Genomic DNA, 22,891 nt, shown 5'->3' with positions numbered 1-22,891 from the left:
GAATTTCACATTGGAGGCTGCAAAGGAAGGAGGACAGTGTCACCAGGTTCAATCCTTGCCCTGGGGAGGGGCCCTTTGTCTGGGACACATTCCAAACCAGAGGATGAACCACCCCTTCTCACTGCCCATGGACCAAAGTCCAAAGAGTCAGATGTATCCTGGTCTACACTTTACTGACAGGCCAGGCTAGATTCAACTTCAGTGAGAAATTCCAAGAGTTTTATTTATTTGAATACACTCAACTTTCATCAACTAATTTTCATGTTATTATCACATTCCCATCCCCCTGGAGTGAAAAACAGCCTAGCCCCTACAGGTGATCAACAATGAAATTAGAGAACAGAATTCTATATAATAAAGAGGTAAAATGCAAATTAACCCTCATGCCCTCACAAGATGGCTGCCTATGACCAGGCTGGCAAAGGGGATTAGTGAGGGATGTCCAAACAACCGAACAAACAGGCTGTGTGGGGCAACAAGGCTGGCAGGATGGGGAGTGGGGGCATGAGGGGCAACCAGGCCAGTTAGGGGGGAGGGGTCAGATTGGCAGTGAGGGGGCAGTTGGGAGCAACCTGCCAGCAGTGGGGGGCAATTAGGAGTGACCAGGCTGACACATAGAGGCAGTGAGGGATGATTAGGCTGGCAGGAGGTGGTGGGGTGCAGTTAAGGCCAACCAGGCAGGCAGGCAGGTGAGAGATTAGGAGCCAGTGGTCCAGGATTGTGGGAGGGATGTCGAACTGCCGGCTTAGGCCCAAGGCCCGGGATTGGGCCTAAACTGGTAGTCGGACATCGCCCAAGGGGACCCGGATTGAAGAGGGTGCTAGCTGGGCTGAAGGTATCCCTCCCTTCCCATGAACGGATTTTGTGTACCGAGCCTCTAATATAAGATGGGTGGGTAAAGGAAAGTGGAAGGGGGGCAAAGAGAGAGGAGCAGGAGAGTTGAACCATCTACCCAGCACATCCCCCCCTCCCAAAATCTCTAGACACAGTGTCCAGGCCGGGTCCAGGCTTGCCATTGACTTATAAATTGAGATTCCTATTCCAGTAGGAGTGGGAAAGAGAAACAGAGTAGGAATTTCTAAACAATAATGAAATCTAAATTTTGACCTTAGGGCATTTAAAAGAAGGAACTGAGAAGAGAGACTGTTTTAAATGTCTCGGCATTATGTTCTAAGAAAAATCATTGCAAAACAAGTACACTAGGGCATCGTGCCTTTCTACAATAATAAAACCCTTGCAGGAAGAGGGTTTAATGCGCTCCTGATAGGAACTTCATATACGTGCTTTCCATGGTGGTAACTCTGTGAGCTGCAGCTATGATACTGCTCCCAGCTTATCACCCTGGGTCTGCAGAACCAAGACAAAGCCTTCATTCTGATCAGAACTTCTGCAAATGAAGCCTGAGGTAGGCTCATGGAACCCTAGACCTGAACAAGCAGATTCTGACCTCTGGCCATAGGTTCTGACAGCATGATCCACACACAGCCAGGGCGCCCTCATTTACTAATATGATAGTCAAGAGGCTGCCCCAAATTAATCCTTCCAGGAACTTTTAAGTGTTTACAAGCTGAGTGTTGAAAAGGAAACTGCCCTGCTTAGCCCTGAAGGGATCCACAGGGTGGGAAAGGAGAGAGATAAGAAGACCTAAAATATTCTATGGTCAACCTCGATTTCTTGGTGAGCATCACCAACTGAAATTCCATGTCCTCACAAAGACCACTCAGAACTTCACTAATGTGGACACACTCAGGTACAAAAACTACATTATAATCTGTATACTTGGTCTATTCAGATGACAAAATTCCTGTAAAACAACCCCCTTCTCCAGAGTCAGCACAACAGGGGCCTAAGTCACCCTAGTGAGACTCCATAAGCTATAAGCGGCTTCCCAACAACTCTGCGCTTGACGGTGGTCTCCCGAGGCGCTGCGGGGTCACCGGCTGTTACAAAGCGGGCCTGTCCTGCCGACCACTGTGGGGCCTCTGAAGCCTTGTGGTTTAGGCAGAAAAGCCAAGGTTGAAAATTAGCCTTGAATCTTATTCAAGTTAGGCAAACATGGGCTAAAAAATATATTCTCAGTACGGAGTTCAGAATTGAGAAAGGCTAGCTTGGGAGAATATTTCCCTTGGCAATACACACAAGTGTATGTTTGATAGCAACGCAAATGTGTCTTCCCAACTTATGTATAATGGGTTGCTCTAAAAAGGAATTACATCCCCACCACTAATTCCTAGCTTAGAATTTTTAAAAAGAAATCTTTCAGAGAAAAATAAAAGCCCTAGTCTTAAGGAGTAATACACTAAAACATTTAAGGGTAAGATCGTACCACCACAAACAGCAAAAAAAAAAAAAAAAAAATCTAAGCGAAAGCCAGCCTTCCTGCTGCTCTGCAGGGTTAGCTTGTGGGAATATCATGGAAAACCTCTGCTTCACAGGAATGATAAAGCCAGTGATGCCTCACAATGTGCTCTCAAGATCATCATTCAGGGTGCTTTGCTTCTGAAATCCCCACTGGATTTTCCAAAGGCCATGCCCAGGTGAGTAAAGAAGGTGCGTGCCCACCATATATCCTGTATGGGCTAACCACAAGGCACCTATGTTCTGTTAATTCTGGAAACTGTTAATTCTGAAATACAGTATGTACATTTACTTACTATTGCTAGTACACTTAAGAGTGTAAAATGGGAAAGTTGAAGGCTCTATGATGGAAGGAAGCTGGAAGCCATCAGAGGCTTGGGGATCACTCACAAGCTCAACTGGCTAAAACTCACTGGCCTACCTGGAGGGTCCTGAGAAAATGGCTTTTCTTCTGTTCCTAGGGGGTAAGGATTTAGGGAACGAAAGAAAGTGGAAACCCCAAATTTTTTATACATGGAATATATCTAAGTCATGTAGCCAGACAAGTCTAGTCCGGTTTGGCCAATTCAGTCCAATTTGGCAAATGGGATGAGTTAGGTTAAAGGAAAAAAAGTATCACTATCCTTCAAATTTAAATAATTACTCATTTATGTTGGATAGAATACATTTCTATTAGTCAAAACTCAATACAACCCTGGCTGATGTGGCTCTGCTGGTTGGAACATTGCCCTGACCAGCAAGTCACAGTCAGGGAACATACCCAGATTGCACATTCCATCCCCAGTTGAGGTGGGTGCGGGAGACAACTAATCAATGTTTCTCTGTCTTCCTTCCTCTCTCACTAAAAAAATCAACAAAATAAAATAAGAAAACTTGCATGCACACACACAAAAAAACTCATATAAAGTGAAAAATCTCCCTTTATAAACCCAACCACTGGGATGGGAGACAACCACTATGACAGAAATTATTTTACTGTTTAGAAGTGTTTGTGTTTTTTTTCTTTATAAAACTCAATAATACTTTTCATAGGTAGTTTTTTAATCACCTGGGATTTACTTTGACATATGACAGGAAATCATGATAAAACTTTCCCCCATCAGTTTAATTACCTAGCACCATTTCCTGGCTGTTTTATCTTTCCCCATATTCCTCCCCGTTACTTAAATGCAACCTCTGTTCCATCAAGTCTGAAATATGCCCTGATCTGTTACTGCATTCACACTTTGTTCCACCAGTATATTCATCTATGCCCTGCATCATCACACATTTTTTGGCTATGCATTCCCTTTAAAAAATTCTACTATGATTTTTATTTAAATCACACTGAATTTACAGATGAATGTTAAGAACTAACCATGCACACTATGGGAGCTTCTCATAAATGAATATAGTATGGTAAAGCTCTACATTCTTTTAAATTTGTGAGTAGCTTTTTAAGGTCTTCCCTATAAGCCTTACCCATCTTTTTTGTTGTAATTAAGATTATTATTTTTTAAATGTACTAAAAAGGTTATCTTTTGTAAATGACTTATTTTCTTCTAGCCATAGACAACCAGCAAAGTTATTCATTCTTGCACTCATTTATCCGCATACTATGCTAAACTACTGTCAAATATAGGAGTTTGCAGATTTTCTTTGTTTAAAAAATAATCACCTATGAAAAAAGATGCTGTTTCTAAGCCATAGTCTCCCCTCTTTTTTTGTTGTTGTTGTTTGTTTGTTTTTTTGTTTTGTTTTGTTTTTTTAATCTGTCTGAGAGAACGCTGCAGCAGTGCTGACTGGGTGGAAGAGGGGGCTTCCTGGTCTCATCCCTGAGTTTGCCACTTCCTAACATTTCCCTATTAGACAACAGCTTTTTGGTAGCAGTGTCTTCTCAGGTTGAGCTATCTTACATTCCTAGTTTTATTTTCTTTAACAACTGGATATTAAATTTTAGCAAAAGCTTTTTCTTTATCACTTGACATTTTCTCTAATCTGAAATAGATTGCATTACAGTAATATATATTATGTTAACTCAAAGACTGTTCTTATACTATAAACCCTTCTTGATGGTGAGCCCTTCTTAATAATCTTTCTGTAACCGTAACCACATATCTAATCATTTTTTCTATGAGATGAGATTTTTTAATTAAGATTTGGAAATCATATAGTACTTGTCTTTTTCTGACTTTCTGTTGCATCTAGACCTGTTTTGCTCACATTTTTATATGGTATTTCCACGTGTTTCCTTTATCACATGTGTCAAACACAAGGCCCGCGGGCCAAATCCAGCCCGCCAGGCCTTGCAATGTGGCCCGCACCGCGCTGTCATCACTGCACTCCGCTGTCAGTTTATGACATTGTCAGTTTATGACTGTTCAGTAAACCATTTGGCCCGCGATTTAGGCTGGATTTTAGATTTTGGCCCCTTCTCTGATTGAGTTCGACACCCCTACTTTAAGTGAAGAGACTTAAAGGTCATTCTCAGACTGTTCTTTTATATAGTCTTGGTAGCAAGGTCACTTGAGTCTCATAAAATGAGCTAAAGATCATCCCTTTCACTCTATTCTTGGTAGATTTAGAAGAATTTGCCTGTAAAACTGTCAGATCTCTGATGTTTCAACATCTGTTTTGGAGGGTAGGGGGAGTTAGAGCTCATTTTTAACTGATTCCATTTTTTTCCAGTTTCGAGATATAATTGATATAGATCACTAATTAAGTTTAAGGTGTACAGCATGATGATTTGACTTACATATATCATGAAATGACTGATTACCACAATAGGTTTAGTTAATATCCATCATAACATGTAGATACAAAAACAAAACAAAACAGAGGAAAAATTTTTTTCTTGTGATGAGAACTCAAGGATTTACTCTCTTAACTTTTGTATGAAACACACAGCAGTCATCATGTCATTGACTGTACTTTATATTTCTAGTACTTAACTTGCAACTGGAAGTTTGTTCCTTTTCACCACCTTCTTCCAATTCCCCTTTCTCCTCCCCTCTGCCTACCATAACCACATATCTAATCATTTTTTCTATGAGATGAGATTTTTTTTTTTTGTTAAGATTTGGAGATCATACAGTGCTTTTCTTTTTCTGACTTATTTCACTTACACAATGCCCTTAGGAAAAGTCCATTCATGTTGTCACAAAAAAGCAGGAGTTCTTCCTGGTTATAGCTGAACTAGAGGCTCGATGCTGAATTTGTGCAAGGTGGGAGGGGCAGATTCTCAGCCTGGCCTGCACCCCTCTTGCAATCTGGGATCCTTTTGGAGATGTCCGAATATTAAGTTTAGGTCCAATCCCCACGTAGCCTACGGAATTGGGCCTAAACTGGCAGTCAGACATCCCCCGAAGGGATGTAGCAGTGAGCCAAGCGGTAGGCAGCCAGGGAGGAGCCCAAGACAGGGCTGGGCATTGTGCTCATCCCAGCCTGTTGCATCTGCCGAAGCTCAGCAGCACTGGTGGAATCAGGAGAGGCTCCCACCACCACAGCAGCCATGCTCGCCAGCTGTGGGCCCTGCTTCTAGCTGAGTGGCACACCCCCTGTGGGAGCACACTGACTACCAGGAGGCAGCACCTGCATTGAGTGTCTGCCCCCTGGTGGTCAGTGTGCATCATAGTGGCTGGTCGACAGGTTGTTTGGTCCCTTAAGCCTTTACATATATGTAAAAAGATATATATATATATATATATCTGTATTTGTGTGTGTACACACACACACACACACACACACACACACTCTAGAGTCCCGGTGCACGAAATTTGTGCACTGGGGTGTGTGTCTCTCAGCCCAGCCTGCACCCTCACCAATCTAGGACCTCTTGAGGGATCTCTGACTCCTGTTTAGGCCCGATCCTACTGGAATCGGGCCTAAACAGGCAGTTGGACATCCCTCTCACAATCCAGGACTGCTGGCTCTCAACTGCTTACCTGCCTGCCTTCCTGATTGCCCCTAACCACTTCTGCCTGCCAGTCTGGTTGGTACCTAACTGTTCCCCTGCCAGCTCAATTGCCCCTAACTGCCCTCCCCTGCCAGCCTGGTCCCCCCTAACTGCCCTCCCTTGCAGGCCTGGTCCCCCCCAATTGCCCTCCCCTGCCGACCCAGTCACCCCTAACTGCTCTCCCCTGCCAGCCTCATTGCCCCTAACTGCTTTCCCCTGCTGGTCTGATCCCCTCCCTCCTGAAACTGCTTTCCCCTGCAGGCCTGGGTCCACCCAACTGCCCTCCCCTGCCAGCCTGGTCCCTACCAACTGTCCTCCCCTGCAGGCCTGGGTTGTGGGCTGGATCCCCAGTAGGGGACATGTAAGAGGCAGCCGAACGATGATTCCCTCTCATCATTAGTGTTTCCTTCTCTCTTCCTCTTCCTTCCTCTCTTAAATCAATAAAAATATATTTCATTTTTTAAATATCATATTGCCTAAATTTTAAGACTAGTGTGTCAAATTATCTTTTTAACTGGTACATGTAGTCCATCAATATCTATTATGATTTCCTATATAACTGGACTTATTTATACCCTTATTTTGTGATTCCTATTCACAATTCTTTTTTTCTTTGCTTATTTTCCCCTCCCCCCTTTTTCTTTTTTACATTCTATTGGAATATTTAAGTCACACTCTTTTCTGCTATGGTGTACAAAGTTATATATTCCCTTTCTATTTTTTAATGACTATTCAAATTATAATTTATATGATTTTTACCCATGAATTTTCCTAACAATCATATCTGACATTCACCAATGCCTCTAGTCATTTCCCCAATAGACCTGTAGAAGGCCTGAAGTTTGGTACCTTTCCATTTCATGTGAGCCCCTTTTCTGCTCTGGTACAACAGAACTTATGTTTATATAACCCAAATGATTACCAATTTATTTGCTCATCAATCCTTCTTGCATTTTACTCACTTCTTTTTGGTCCACCCAAAGTATATCCTGGACCAGTTCTTTGAGCAAAGATCTCTTGATGAACTTTCTCAGTCCTATAGCCCTGAAGAAACCGAATGGATTAACTGAGTATAGCATTCCAAGTTGATAGTTATTTTCTCTCACTGCTCTGAAGATATATTTTGTCCTCTGTTTTGGGAGGTGGGGAGTGAGAGGGTGGGGGGTGAAAGGTAGCTATTATTGAGAAGCAGACTGTCAGTCAATATGTCATTTCTTTATAATACCTTTCTAAAAATCTCTCACTACTATTAAGATCCATGTTTGGGTTCTAAGGATTTAAGCAAAATAATTTTTGATGTATATTTATTTTTATTTATCTTAACTTGGGCTTGTTGTTCTTTGAGTTTGAGGAGTCATATTTTTCATCAATTCTGGAAAAACTTTAATCACTTAAGTTATTTGAAAATTTTCTTTTCTCTGTTTCTTTGTGATTGAACTCCTAATTAGACCTCAGTCTCTCTGTGCTACCATCTGGGAAAACTCCTCAGACATTTGTTCCATTTTGCCAATTGTCTCTTCAGCTGAATCTAACCAGCTGTATAATTAGTCCTTTAACTTATTCTATTTGTTTCTGTGGGTTTTTTAAAAAATATATTTCATTGATTTTTTTTTTTTTGATTTTTTTTTACAGAGAGGAAGGGCGAGAGAGAGCGAGCTAGAAACATTGATGAGAAACATCGACCAGCCGCCTCCTGCACACACCCAACAGGGGATGTGCCTGCAACCAATGTACATGCCCTTGACCAGAATCGAACCTGGGACCGCTCAGTCTGCAGACCGACGCTCTACCACTGAGCCAACCGGTTTCAGCTATATTTGTTTTTTTAAGTCATCTTGTTTTCCCCCCTAGTATTATTTTTCCCATAAACATTTTTCATTATCTACTTTTATGCCTTTAATAATGATTTTGTATATCTTTACTGGGACTTTTATAGCGGCAATCCTGTCAGGGCTCAGTTGTAGAGCTGTTTCTACAGAGCGGTTCTATTGTATATTTTCTTCAAACCAGGGTCTAGACTACTTTTTTACAACCAGCATGAACCCCTGTTAATTCTCAGGAGATTTTGTCTCCCCAGCCCTGGGACAAAACAGATAAGCTCCACAGGTTACCACCCCTTGTCACTAATTGGTCCTGTCATTGAGGATGTGGACCTTCAGAGGTGCAGACTTTACTTGGATGTATGAAGGGCGACTAAAGTCCCACTCCCCACCTTAGACCAACCCCTATCACCACCTGGACATTAAAGCCAAAGGCCTACGACCCAAGAAAACTCTAGCTGACAACACCTTACCCATACCCCAGGGTTAATTTACTCCTGGGTCCCAGTCACTCCCCTCACCCTTCCTTGGTTGATGGCCTCTGACAATCTCTTTTACTACCTTATAAACTCAACTACATTTTTAAAAGCATGTTTATTCACTTTAACATTTCTAGATAAATTTCAGATCTGATTTAAAATCTTAAGCATAATCATTGATTTTTTTAACCCAAAGAAACAGAGAAATACTGTAACTAAAAGATGTGATCTGAAATAATTTATTTCATGCTTTAATAGAATGGAAATAGCTTTCTACTTTAAAGAAACAATGCTACTCGTTTTAAAGAAAGGCTTAAACACTAAAAATAGAAATGTATTCTATTATAAGCCTTTGCTTATTCATCGGCCATTTCAGATTCAATTTCTATGCCTAAGGGGGGAAAAAATAAAGAATTGACATGTTTTTTTGTGTGTGTGTGTTTTTTGTATTTATCCACAATAACAGTCTTTGGAAAAGTAGGGACTTAAATAGACCTAAATCTGAGAGCTTATAAGAAGCTTACAGGCTTCACCTCATTTATGAAGACAACATGCCTACCAGTTAAAATCAAGAATCCTGACTTCACAAAATGGACAAGAACAGTTAAAATGTGCTGAATTCCTACTGCAGTAGACATTACGCTCCCAGGAAGAAGAGATCAGTCTCTTCTGTACTGTATCCACCACGCAAACCTCAGCACATCAACTGAATGAAGGCTCTACTAAATGACATCAGGATAGGAGTCACTCACTTATATGGTTATAAGTACCAGATCCAACCATTAAGTCATCTTGTGTATCAGGATATACACAAGTATCCTGATAAAGGAAAATAATGCACTGCGATGACTTACATGCTTTTAGAAAGAGTTATTTCTTGGTTCTTCCTAGTTCTTACACTATTGCTAATGGTTTCTCTTTATAAGTTTCATTTTCTGTTGCTGCTGGTATACAGAAATATAACTAATTTCCCCCTCAAGCAACCTTGCCTAATTCTAGTAACATATCTGCAGATTAAAAAAAATAATAATAATAAAATTTTTTTTTTCCCTACATATATAAGCATAGAGAAAAGGTCACTTCAGTTATAAAAGTTCATTGCCTATGAATCAGTTTTTGTTCCTTTCTTCCCAATCTTCATATCTTCTGCTTCACTTTTCCTGAACTTTGCACAGGATAGGACCTCCCACACAGTGCTAGAGAGAAGGAATAATAGCAGGTATCCTGTTTTTTTCTTATCTCAAAGGGAAATTTAGGTGTCTTGCTGTTTAGTGTGATGTTTGCTAGCAGCTTTTTGTAGAGATATTTTTTATTAGGTTCTTGGTTCTCTTCTTGGCTCAGTGTTGATAAATAGTATTTCCCTAGAAATTGATTTATGTTGTCAGGAGGTAAGAAAGACGTGTTCTCTGCCTAGCATCCCCTACTCTGGATCTTTCAGATGTTTTTAATGAACACAAATAACACTGGTTTATTTTTACTTAGCATAAGTTGTTCATAATAATTACACACTTTTCCAATGTTAACCACATCTGTAGCAAAGTCCCATTTTACATTTTTTATATTAATTACTTATGCCCTTTTTTGGTCAATTTTGCTTGATATCTGTCAACATTATTCATCATTTGGAAGAATGACGTTTTTACTTTATTGAACTTCTCTACTATATGTTTGTTTCCTGTTTCATTAATTCCTTCATATTGTTACTTCCCTTTGCTTTAACTTTATTTTATCTTTCGTAATTTCTAGAAAGAGATGCTTATTATTTAGCTCAATCATTTTTTTTATTTTTTAATATATGTATTTAAAGTTATACACTTTTCTGTAAATAATACTTTAGTTATACCCTTTAAGTTTTGATATGTAGTATTTATTACTTACTTCAAAACATTTTTACTTTTTCGGCTTATAATAAATACTAGAAGCAGATTTTATTTTAAAAATACATATATTTTTATTGATTTCAGAGAGGAAGGGAGGAAATAGAGATATAGAAACATCAAAGACTAGTAGCCTTGGGCATGAATCCGTGCACCAGTAGCTCTCCACCGTCCTACTCTAGCTCTCGCAGCCCACTTGTAGCTTACTGCCCCACCTTCCTGATGATCCATGATCCGGTTGTTATATGGTAGGTGATTATGCTTCAAGGCAGAACGACCATTTGCATATTACACCTTTATTATATAGGATAGAGAATCATTAATTGTCTGCCTCCTGCATGACCTTCATTGATAGTTGAACCATAACCTCTTGGTTCACAGGTCAATGTTCAACCATTGAACCACACCAGTTGGGCTAGAAGCAGATTTTTACAAAATTTCCACATACACAGATTTTTTATTTATCTTTTCATATTTCTAGTTTAGATAAGTTCAATTCTTTGACATTTATTGAGACTTACTTTAAAGTCCTAGATGTGGCCAATCTTTCAAAAATTTTGAATTCAAATATGTATTAGCTGGCTGCAGTGTTTTATTTATAACAGTCATACATAGACCACATTCATAATTTTGTTCTAAGTTCTAATCCTCATTTATTTATGTGTCTGTTTAGCTGTCAATTACTAACAGGATGTGCTAAAATTCTCTATTATGTTTATAGATTTGGCTATTCATTGTAGTCCTATCAATTTTTGTTTTGTATTTTTTTGTGATTATGTTAATAAGATGCAAAGTTAAAAATGCTGTATTTTTAAGCAGAATTGAACTTTTTTAACCATGAAGTGACCTTTTCTCTAACTTTTTTGTGTTAGTCTATTTAAAATCTGATATATCTTTGTATTAACTAGAGTGTTTAGTAAACTTACATTTAATATGATTGCCAATATATTTGACTTTTAATATAGCATCTTATATTGTGCTATTCCCCGATGGTCCTGGCATTTTTTTTCTTCTCATCTCCTTTCTTATCTCTTTATTTTATTGTTCTTAAATCATTCAATTTGCTCCCTCTACTATCACAGAATATGTTGTTTCTATTCCTTAGGAATAACCTTTAAAAAATAACATACAGAGTTCACCAAATTAAACAAAACTTTATCCCTCTGCGCTAATTCAACGTTACTGTTTATAATCCCATTGTCAACATTATTAGTCTTTTACATTTGCTTGGAATTGCGCAAATATAAGTATTTGTCACATTCTTTATTTTTCATTGCTTGTGCACCTCATTCTTCCCATTTACCATTACTTTCCTTCCAGGAGCATCCATGAGAATTTCATTTAGGAAAAACTGTCTTGTTTTTTGTCTTAAAAGTTACCTTCATTTCATCTTCTCTTTATTTTTCTCTTTGGTTGATGTATCAATCACTACACTGTCTACATGTGGCTTTTGTTTTTTCTTTTGGGGGATGGGTGTCTCACCTGTTCTATAAAACTTTTAATTATTATCTCATCATATTCTGACTCTGTCTCATAATCTCTCTTCCTTCCTGGAACGCCAATTAAACACACTTCTCAGACTATCCTCCCTGATCTCTGCATTGTGTTAAGTTATTCTTAACTAGAGTATCCTCATTTTCCTTTATAAATTACTAGAGGCCTGGTGCACAAAATTCGTACACAGATAGGGTCCCTAGGCCTGGCCAGCAATCAAGGCCAATCGGGGCCTTCCTTCCCTGGCTGCTGGCTGCTGGCTGCTGGCTGGGGCCTTCCTTCATTCTGCGCCACCCCCTGGTGGTCAGTGTGCATTATAGTAAGCAAACTCCTGGTTAAACTCCCAAGGGGACAATTTGCATATTAGGCTTTTATATTCATAGATACCTGGGAATTAACTGAACCTATAAAAAAGGTCTAGTCCTTCAAAAATCTGTGTGTTGGTGGACTGGCCCAGAAGTGCTACCTGTCTAGGTAAACTCTAAAATAAAGAATTTAAAAATTGGCTGAGAATTTCTTACTTAAGGTCATGGGATCTGCATGAGGGGAAACTTGTCAGTTCAAATTCGCAGCAGGTGAATGGGCCTACTCCTGACTTGCCTTCACCCTAAACACATGGGAGCCCTCTGTGATTTCAACTCTAAAAGTGAGGGTCTTCCATTATACTGCCCCCTGTGCCCAGAGACACCATCAAAACTCAGTTTGCCCAACGTTTTCAGGGTTGTGCATACTATCCAAGATTACTCCACTTTTACTGAAACTTCAGCCTCCTCAATATGTTCCAAGTCATTCAATGCTTTCGGAAGATGTCTGTATCTGTAGTACTTGCCCCACCCAATCCCAGTCAGTTCACCCAATCCTATCACCAGAAATACAGTGCCCTTTTCCTTCTTTATGCTGACATGTGGAACTTTTGTCACTCATAGCCAAAGCAAATCCCAGCCAATCAACTCTTAAAAGAAAAAGGAAATCATCCCTCCTGCATGACAGGAGATGTGACTGTGCTAGGGAGCCTTCCAAAGCGAAACCTGGATATACAACAATCCAGGAGGAATGGAGCATGTAGTGTCCTATACCACCAACCCCGGGCTCTGAACAAGGATTCCAGGAACAGGAGGTGTGCATATTTTCAGGTTAGAAAGTGTAGGCCAATACTGAATGAACTCTAGTATTCAACTAATGGCTCCTTTGTTTTTAAGAAATTTGCTTAATATTCCAGTAATTACATTAACCTGGGTGGGGAGGAGCATGTGAAGAACCCAAATCTTCAGACCCAGAGTACAGCTGAGCTCTTTCTCCCTTATTTAACAAAGGCAAGAGAAACTGCTCAGATTTGTGATTAAGAGGCAGCATTAGCTCAGAGGCAATAAAATCTGGCCCTCTTTCACAGCCCTCTGCAAAGGCCCATCTTTGATTAAGGAATTCTGCAGCCAAACCATCCTCTCTCTGACAAGGAGAACTACGGCATGAGAATTATTTCTTATTAACAGCAATGGTAAATTAAACTTCATTTTGACTCATTTTTTAAAGTCAACTACTATATAATATTAATATATTCCAAGCTCTTATATATTGCTGGTGGGAATATAAACTACCGTGTTTCCCCAAAAATAAGACCTAGCACATAGAAAGATAAGACATCCCCTGAAAATAAGACCTAGCGTATCTTTGGGAGCAAAAACTAATATAAGACACTGTCTTATTTTCGGGGAAACAGGGTAGTACCAGCACTTTGGGGAAAAAGTCTAGCACTCCCTTCTAAAGCTGAGCATATGTCTCCTTCTAGTCCCAAAATCTCATTCTTAGGAAGAGATCCAATAGAAATATAGCCAAGTGGTCACCAAAGTCAGGGGCAAGACTTTGTTCTGTAATTTACAAGTCCCAAATTAGAAACTATCCAAGTATTCATCCATAGTGAAATGGATAAACTGTGATGCATTCACATGATGGAGTACTACACAACAAAAATGAACTAGCCCCCCCGCCCCAGATGGTTTGGCTCAGTGGACAGAGCCTGCAGACCAAATGGTCCCAGGGTTTGATTTAGATCAAAGGTACATACCTTGGTTACAGGCTCCTCCCCAGCCCCGGCCCTGGTCAGGGCTCTTGAAGGAGGCAACCAATGGATGTGTTTTTCTCACATTGATGTTTCTCTCTGTCTTTCCCTCGCTCTTCCACTCTCCCTAAAAATCAATTGAAAAATATCCTCGGGTGAGGATTAACAAAAAATAAACAGAAAAAACAAATGAACTAGTCCAAGAGCATAGATGAACTTCACACACAACCCCTGAAACACCCAAAGAGCATATGCCATATGATTCCATTTACATAAAGTTTAAACACAGGCTGAATGAATCTGTGTGCTAGATAGAAATCAGGACAGCAGATATCCTGGGGGTTGGGCAGCACCTAAAGTGGGCACAAGAGGAGCCGTGGCAGGGGGCAGCATGGGGTGTGATCATCCTGATCTGCTAGTTAAACAGGGTGTTTAGCTTGTGAAAGAAAGTTTATACAGGATGCGCAAAAGCAGGTTTACAGTAGTGGGTATGTGAAACAGAGTTTATTCTTGTATTATATGGTTGTCCGTACAAACAACTGTAAACTTATGTTTGCCCACTCTGTATTGTTCTACAGACTATGACTGCATTTTTACTTCAATAAAAAGAAAAATAGTACACATATGCCAACTCTGGTAGGAAAATGATCATGTGAATCTTGAAGGAAGTGTATCATTAATGACTGGAGAATCTGCTGCAACACTTTTATTTTTTTTCATATACTACATATTTTATTGATTTTTTTTTTTTTTTTTTTTTTTTTAAGGGAGAGGAATAGAGTTAGAAACATGGATGAGAAAGAAACATCAATCAGCTGCCTCTTGCATGCCCTCTAATGGGGATGTGCCCGCAACCAAAGTACATGCCCTTGACCGGAATCGAACCTGGGACCCTTCAGTCTGCAGGCCCACACTCTATCCACTGAGCCAAACCACTTAGGGCTGTTGCAGCACTTTTAATCCTGCCACCTCCCAGACTTCACCTGTGCACACACACATACACGATTTAGCTGGAACCAAGGTCAAGGTGGGAAGTCGCCTCCTACTTTTAATCTTCGAAGACCCTCACTGTCCAGTGCCATCCTTCTCACCACTTTTAAAAATCAAACTGTTCAGAGTAAGGCTCAGGATCTTCCAACTTAAGAGGAAAGCGCCATAACACAGAAAAGGGTGTCTGGGCTTCAGAGTCGTAGCTGAAGTTGACTTTTTCAATGTCCCTTGGCACATTACAAATGAGACTTTTCATTCAGGGTGTCAATTCATTTATTCTTCAGCACCAACTCCTTTTCCTCTATCACCATGATTACTACTAAATTCTGAAAATTACGATTCTTCCTAATTACCACAAATATCTAGAACTCACAAAGAAATGAAAATGTATTCAACAGAAATAAAGCTATATCTAATTCCTATTCTGGATGAGTCTTAATTGAAGAGAAAATAGTTTTTGATGTATTGAATTGTGCATTTTAACAACTGAATGAGAAGTTCCAGAAAAACATACCAGTTGGGCTTAAGGCCAGATGAGGATGTTCCACATAAAACAAGTAGGCCAGATTCTTTGGTTAGAAACAGCTAAGAATCTACTATCTGTTTTTCATTTCTTTGCCTAACAGCAAAAGTAGGAAAAAAGGCAGAGACATAGAAGGGGGCTAGACCTGGCATGGCCTCTTGCCAGACCACTTGCCCCAATAATTTTCCTCCAGTTCCTTAGCTTCCACTGGCAATTTCTCCCAGAAGAAAGAAAACCACCACATGGGGAGGCAGGAGGTTAATCTTAGCAACATCTCGTACTCCTCAGTCTGACTAAAAGAAGAGAGAATGGAATGCCAGTTACAAGGAAAAAATTTTCCCTCCTATCACTATGGAACATTCATGACACAAACACAAATTCCACCTGCAAGCCCCACCTAATGCTCATCAGCTAATTCTCAGAGAACTGGTGTGAATACCTGGTAAGGAGCCGTTCTGCTGAGAGATCCTGGTGTGAATGATGGACTATGGAGAACAGGTAGCACTGAGATCAATACAACCAGCATGGAGGTTTGGGGCCCTAGGAAAAGAGCAAACACCCAAGCCTCCCCCTAAGGGTCACTTCAAATCCCTGGCCTCTGCTGGCAGAGCAGGACTATCTGTCCACATTTGAGAGCACCCATCCATGGATATAACTGTTTATTTCCTAACTGTAGCCAGGCTGGAAGGAATCCAAAAACAACCTAGTTTTGGAATATGTTTATACTTGATGCTCTAAGAATCTAGATGACTTCAAGCTAAATAGTAGACTCATAGAACACAAGCAGAATGTCATCTTTCCATTAGTTCAGCAAGGATGGGCACTTACTGTGTGCTGGTCACTATTCCAAGAATTAGAGATACCTTGGAGAAACAAAACAGACACATCCCTCCATTGGTAGAGCTTATGCTCCAAGGGCAGCATGTCAGATGGCGATAATGAAGAGAAAACCATGCAGAAAGGTGAGGCAGGGAGCTGGAGTAGGGGTAAGGATTGTCAGGATCTGTCACTTTAATTAAGTAGGGTGGTCAGAGAGGTAACTCTTCACATGGGGAACAAGCCATGTGGCCATCTGGAAAGAAGCTCCCCACTGAAAGCAACAGCATGTGGAAAGGCCCTGAAGTAGAAGCATGCCTGAGAAAAAAGAGGGGGGCCAGAGTCATTGGAGCAGAGAGCAAGGAGATGGTAAGAGCGAGTGGCCAAGGAGAATCTTAAACAGGAAAGTGACATGATTTTCTCTTGGAACAGACTAGAAGTCAGGGTTTGAAAGCAAAAAGCAAGTAGACCACTTCAGAGCTAATGAAATAACCCAGGCAAAAAAAAGTAAATAAATAAATTAATTAAAAAAAAAAAATATATATATATATATATATATATATATTTTGATCAAATTAAAAAAAAAAATAACCCAGGCAACATGAGAGGGATTTGGATGAGGGTGGTGCTAGTGAAAGTAGTGAGAATAGCTGAATTCTGGCTCCGAGTTGAAAGTAGAGCTGACAGAATTTGCTATTATACAGGATACAAGTATGAGAAAGCAGAGTTAAGGATAAACCGAGATTTGTGGCCTGAAAGATGGAGCCATCTGGCCTAGTTTAATTTTATAGGAGGAGGACACCATAGTCCAGAGAAGAGAAAAGTTATGTCCAAGGTCGAACTACTTATTTCTGGTAATGAAACTCCCACCAGCTCAGCAAAGGACACTGGTGACCACTCAGGTGCCCTCTCAGGGACAGCCAATGCCCACACAAGTCATAGAAATCAGGGTAGGATGCTGGTGAAAGAGATCACAGGTCCTGACCAGAGAGTGTGACTACTGTCCATGGTTGGCATTAAAGGCGGCAGACCTGCTGTGGCCAGAAATTCCCATTTTTTCCCCAAGAGCCCAATAATCTAGATTTTATGAAAAAAATTCTCCATTTTTAAAAGGTGATTTAATTGTTTAGTAACATGAGGTTGACCAAGCAAATCTCACGTGCAGACCAAGGCACCAGCCTTAAGACAGTCCAAAGCAGATCTTATTTGCTCATACCTCAATCAGGGATAGTTTATGGAATTCAAGGTTTGGGCTTAAAATAGTCTTTTATTCCAGCTTTGAGCCAGCAGATGATATTCATTATCACTATAAATAGCTCATAACTTCTGGCACAATCTTAGTGGACCTCCTCTCTAACCAAGGAGAGAATAAGTAGCTGCCCATCATTCTGGGTTGTTAACTTTAGTTTTATGTTATTCTACTCTGAGTACCAAGATCAGCCCACTAGTATAATAGAGCCTTGCAAATAATAATTGACCCAGGAAACAACTTATGTCAGCCAAGTATAAAAATGCCTGTATATTGGAACATACAAAATTTGGGAACTGGCAGCTGTTCCAGTTTTGCAAACATAATTAAATGTAGAAGTGATGACACTTTCTTTATAAAGTTGTTTCCCATTGCTAGTGGGAGACACATGTCACTTATAGCACTTGAAAGAAATATACTAGATATGTCTGTTTTTTCAGACCTGGAGTCAGGTTACCTGTTTCAGGAAACTCATCAGAATTTGCCTCCTACAAAGCACCCAAGTTAATTTTCTATGATGCTAAGTGGCCCTCTTGCCCAGGCTCTCTCACTTAGAATTAAATATTTACTTTCTCTACAAACCATATGCTTTTTGCCCCAAAAATAATAAGACACCAAAGTACCACTCTAACATCTTAACCTCTTTATAGATGTTCAATTTTTGTGTGTGTTTGGTTTGATCGCTTTGATGCTATTGGTAAGAATCCCTCCAAGGCAGAGACACTATGGTATCTACGTTACCCACCTCCTTTCTTTTTTTTTGGTATGCAATTTACAACGCACCCAAAGAGTTGGTAATGTTTTCTAAAGGTGATATATCTCATTAGTTTGAAGTGCATGAAATACCACTAGTCAACTTTTTGATTATAGAATGGGCAATTTCAAACGGTTCAACATATAAATATATCTAAATGTTCCAAGGAACAGAGAGACTTGAATGTGTAGAGAATACTATCTCTAGAACTTCCTATGATGATGAAAATGATCTAAATCTCCACCAACCAACACTTGAAATTGAGTGGCATGACTAAGAAATTGAATTTTAAATTTTATTTAACTTTAAGTTTAAATAATTCCTTGTGGCTGCCATATTGGACAACACAATTTTCTAGATGGTAGCTTCTTCAGACAAGAACTACTTTGTATTTATAGTGTTTGAAGGCCCAGCACACAAGATGCTTGAGAAATGAAATTAAAAGTACCTTCTTGCACTGCCACATTTTCAACTGAGTTCCTACCTTCTTTCCGCTAAAGCTTTTAATTTACATCTTCTAGTTCTATGTCCTCCCTTGGGCAGTTATTGTCCCAGCAAGTGTGGAATTATAATATATGGACCTACTAGAGGCCCAGTGCACAAAATTCGTGCAGTGGGGGGGGGGGAGTTCCCCCCTCAGCTCAGTCTGTGCCCTCTCACGCTCCTTAGCACTCGGCTCACTGCTCCTTAGCACTCCCACGGAGGCAAGAGAGGCTTCTGAGCTCGCCAGCTGTGAGCCCAGCTTCTGGCTGAGTGGAGCTCCCCCTGTGGGAGCACACTGGCCACCAGGGGGCAGCTCCTGTGTTGAGCATCTGCCCACTGGTGGTCAGTGCACATCATAGCAACCAGTCATTCTGCTGTTGGGTCAATTTGCATATTAGGGTTTTATTATATAGGATAGGTTAACATTATGAAGGCTATGCCCACATCACCCAGCAACTGGGCAATGGGAACTCACTTGACAACCACCTAACAGGCTGGGTTTCCATGATCTCACCCACAGAATAGGGACAACCGTACCTACTCTTTAGAATAGGATTGCTGCAAGACCTAGATATATGATATATATTATTGTGGAATCTAATTCTAAACTTTTAAAAAATAAACTTGGGCTCATCTTCATTTGTTCAATGAGATAAGAAGCAACTAATGAGACTATATTACTTGTGGTCTACCTCATTTAGTCAACTTTTATTATGTTACAGGCCAGACCTTAACCATTGCAGCTCCAGATGTACAGATGAAATAACACAGTCATGCCTTCACAATTCTGACGGACCATTTCCCCCCTAAAACGAGATTTTAGCAAAGAAAAATCTGGTGTCTCAAAAGAACTCTTGACTCCCCGCCTAAGTGTCCTTCACCTATTAGTATAAGCTTCCAGGAAAAAAAGAACAAGTAAGAAGAGTATGAGGTCTCGTCACTTTTAAAAGTATCCCCGCTCTATAATAAACCAATATTCCAATTAAATTACTTGTATTCAACCACTTATATGAAATACAGTGCTATAATTACTGCAGCTTGTTGACTTAGGGTTCATTTCAGCAAAGAACAAAATTGCTCAAATGTGACTCAATGATTTCAGATTTATTTAAAACTCTCCCAACATCAAAAAATAAGACACCAAAGTACCACTCTAACATCTTAACCTCTTTATAGATGTTCAAAGGCTGATTCCCATTTATGAAAGAATTCTGTTATAGCATGTCTTTAGCTCTACCCACTGGCCACCCTCTATTTCCAAATCAGCACCTTTCCTGTTCTGCACTATATAGGGCCCAGAAGCTCTGCAAGCCAAGTTCAAATTGCTCTGTGTAAAGGGAAACAACCTGCTACGTCTGTCCCCACTTTCTGTTCTTTGCTTAGAGAGGGAAGTGGCAGGTCCAGAACCTCAGAGCTGGAAGCTACTCTCTGAAAGGGAAACAGGTTGGCAACCTATCATCTGGCTGACCTTTGGAAAATTCATAAAGGAACTGAGACATCACCACAGTAAGCAAGCAGCATGAGGCAGGATCACCAAGACTTCCCTGGTGTCAGTTTAACAGGAAGTGAGTTAAGAGGACTAACACAGAGGGAAAGTGTAAAGCAGGAAGGAGGCAGGGTCAGCGGGGAATACATGCTCTCCAAATGCATAGGAATGGGGTAAAACATGCAGCTATCACTCCTGGGAGTGCTGGACAAAGACCCAGGTCTTTGGATCCTCAGCAGCAGTGTTCTTGAAGAGATCTCCAGCCTGGGATGTGAGGCCCAAATTCCAGAAAGTGCCAGCCAGGCACCCTCACCCTAAAGGTTCCAGCACACTGGGCAAACAGTGATGTGGGAGGCTCACAACTCCTCAAAGTTTCGTTTCCTTGATGCTTTCTAGTTTCTGCTGACTTCTGACCTGCTTCCTAGTCTCTGCTGACCTCCGACCCCTAGGAGTTATTGCCAAACTGCCTTCTTGTTTGCACAAGGTCCCTGTTTTATCCAGCACTTGCCTGGGAGATTGCCCAGCTCCTAATTGTGAGTGTGTTTTACTATCTCCAGGCTAAAGATAAGAAAGCCCTAAGCATGGTGGCATAGGGGCGGAATCCAGCCTGGCATTTGCAGCAAATAGGATGGAGCCAGAGCGACTCCACTTCCCTCCCAAGCCCCACACGCCCCTAAAAATTCATTCCAACAGTAACGGCCAGCACTTGTTGATTACTCCATGCATGTGCTGCACAAATTTTCTCAAGTAGGCACGTCAGCAGCCCTGTTTTCCACACAGGGAAGTGGAACCCGGAGTGAAACAGCTGGGTCTAGGTCACCCTCAACGGTGCAGGGATTTCAGAAGACCCCCCCCCCCCTCCTTTAACCATTTCAACATCCCAACCTACCATATATATATATTAAAAAAAAAAAAAAAAGTAATCTGGGGAGCCCCAAAGGGAAGCGCGGACCCCAGCCTGCCCTCCCCTGCCCCAGAGAACAGCCGGGGAGCCTGGCCGGCCGGGGCGGGTGCCAACGCGCTTGGCCGGCCGGGCCGGAGGTGCCCGCTTCCGCCAGGGCCTGGCACCGCCAGCCCATTCATCGTGGCACGGGCGGGGCGGGCCAGGCAGGGCCCAAGGTGCCCACGTACCCCCGCCGCCGGGCGCCCGAGCGCAGAGCTCCGCACGGCCCGGCCCGGGGGGAAAAGGGTGCCCCTAGCCCCGCCGCCAGGGGGAGCAGGGAGCCGCCTCCCTCCCTCCCTCACTCCGGGAAGTTGCCACGGCGGCCGCCGGAGCGCCAGGACCCCGTCCAGCCCTCGGTCCCCGCACAGCCTCCCCCGCAGCCCCGCGTCCCAGGCCCTCCCGTCCGGGGCCACACGACCCCCCCAAAGCGCCTCCAGGCCGCGGCCCGCAGGCGGGCGCGCTCGGCCCGCGGGCCCCTCATTCAATCCCGCCCTCCCCCCCCCCTCCGGCCGGCCTCCGCAGCCTTCCGCCCGTCCCCCCACCCCCCTCCAGCCCGGACTGCAGCCCGGCAACGTCATCCGGCCGCTTCCCGAAACTTAACCCCTTCCTCCTCCAGCTGTGCGCCGCCCCACCCCGCCGACAACTTTCTTAGCCCAACTTCGGAGCGCGCGGGCCGGCCCGACGGCCCGGCCGAGTGGGAGGGGTCGCCACGTCGCACCGCGGGGCCGCCGCCGGCCACCCCGACGGCCGGGAGCGTTGAGTCCACCCCGTGGGGCGCACTCGGCTGACGCCCCTGCACGGGCTCGGCCCGGCACACACGCCCCCGGCGCCGGACCGGGCTCCGAGGGTCCAGAGGGGCCGCGGCCGCGGCGACGTCTGGCGGCGCCCGCTGCCGGGGGAGGGGCCGCCAAGGAGACGTGTCACTCGCGGCGCGGCCGGCCCTCGCCCCAGCCCCGGCGCCCCGACGGCCCGGCCCACGCGCCGTGGCGGCCGCTGCAGGGCCGGGCCAAGTTTCTTACCTGCAGCCTGAGAAGCGGGAGAGAGAGAGAGTGTGTGAGGGCAGCAGCCGCGTCGCCGCCGCAGAACCGGGAGAGAGGAGCCGGCCGAGCCTCACGCCGAAAAGCCACCCCCCCGAGCAGCTGCAGACACCGCGACCCCGACGCCGCCCGCCCCGTCCGCCGTCCGCTCCGGCCGCTAGCTGGCTGCGTGCGCGCGTGTGGAGTCGTGGCACTTTCTGCCTCGGAGCTGGCGAACGGCCCCCTCCGCCGGGATCGCCGCCTCCTGCCTTCCCCACCCGCGCCAGCCATTCATCGGGCCGCCTCTCCCCATTGGCCCGAGCCCCGCCACTCCGCCGGGCGCTGGCCAGTCAGAGCGCGGGAGGCCAAGGAGCGGCGGCGGTCATTGGGCAGGGAGGCGGGTCTCCGCCTGGGCCAATGGGAGAGGGGAGGAGCTGCAGGGAACCAGGAGGGCGGAGCCGGGGAGGGGCGGGGCTGCGCGGCGCTCGGCCCCGCGCGGGGGCGGGACGGGGCCGGCCGCACCGCCAGACGGGGGAGGGGGCGCCGGCCGCCCACGCCCACTGTGGGCCTGTGGCGCTGCTCCCTGAGGCTGACTTGAAATGGGCTCTGCCTG

At 43.2% G+C, this 22,891-nt stretch overlaps 1 protein-coding gene across 6 annotated transcripts in view; it reads right to left on the bottom strand.

Moving 5' to 3' along the window:
• The window catches only part of RRBP1 (ribosome binding protein 1), a 62,016-nt gene extending 39,409 nt beyond the window's left edge, over window positions 1-22,607 (bottom strand). For all 6 annotated transcript variants that reach the window (XM_084887617.1, XM_084887618.1, XM_084887621.1 and 3 more), the window contains exon 1: window positions 22,282-22,607. The gene's annotated coding sequence lies outside the window, so the exon portion shown is untranslated. The remainder of the gene's footprint in view (window positions 1-22,281) is intronic.
• Between the last annotated feature and the right edge of the window lie 284 nt (window positions 22,608-22,891).

Source organism: Pipistrellus hanaki, assembly GCF_964339955.1.
Source record: "Pipistrellus hanaki genome assembly, chromosome: 6".
NCBI lineage: Eukaryota > Metazoa > Chordata > Mammalia > Chiroptera > Vespertilionidae > Pipistrellus > Pipistrellus hanaki.
This window is presented reverse-complemented; position numbering and strand designations above follow the sequence as displayed.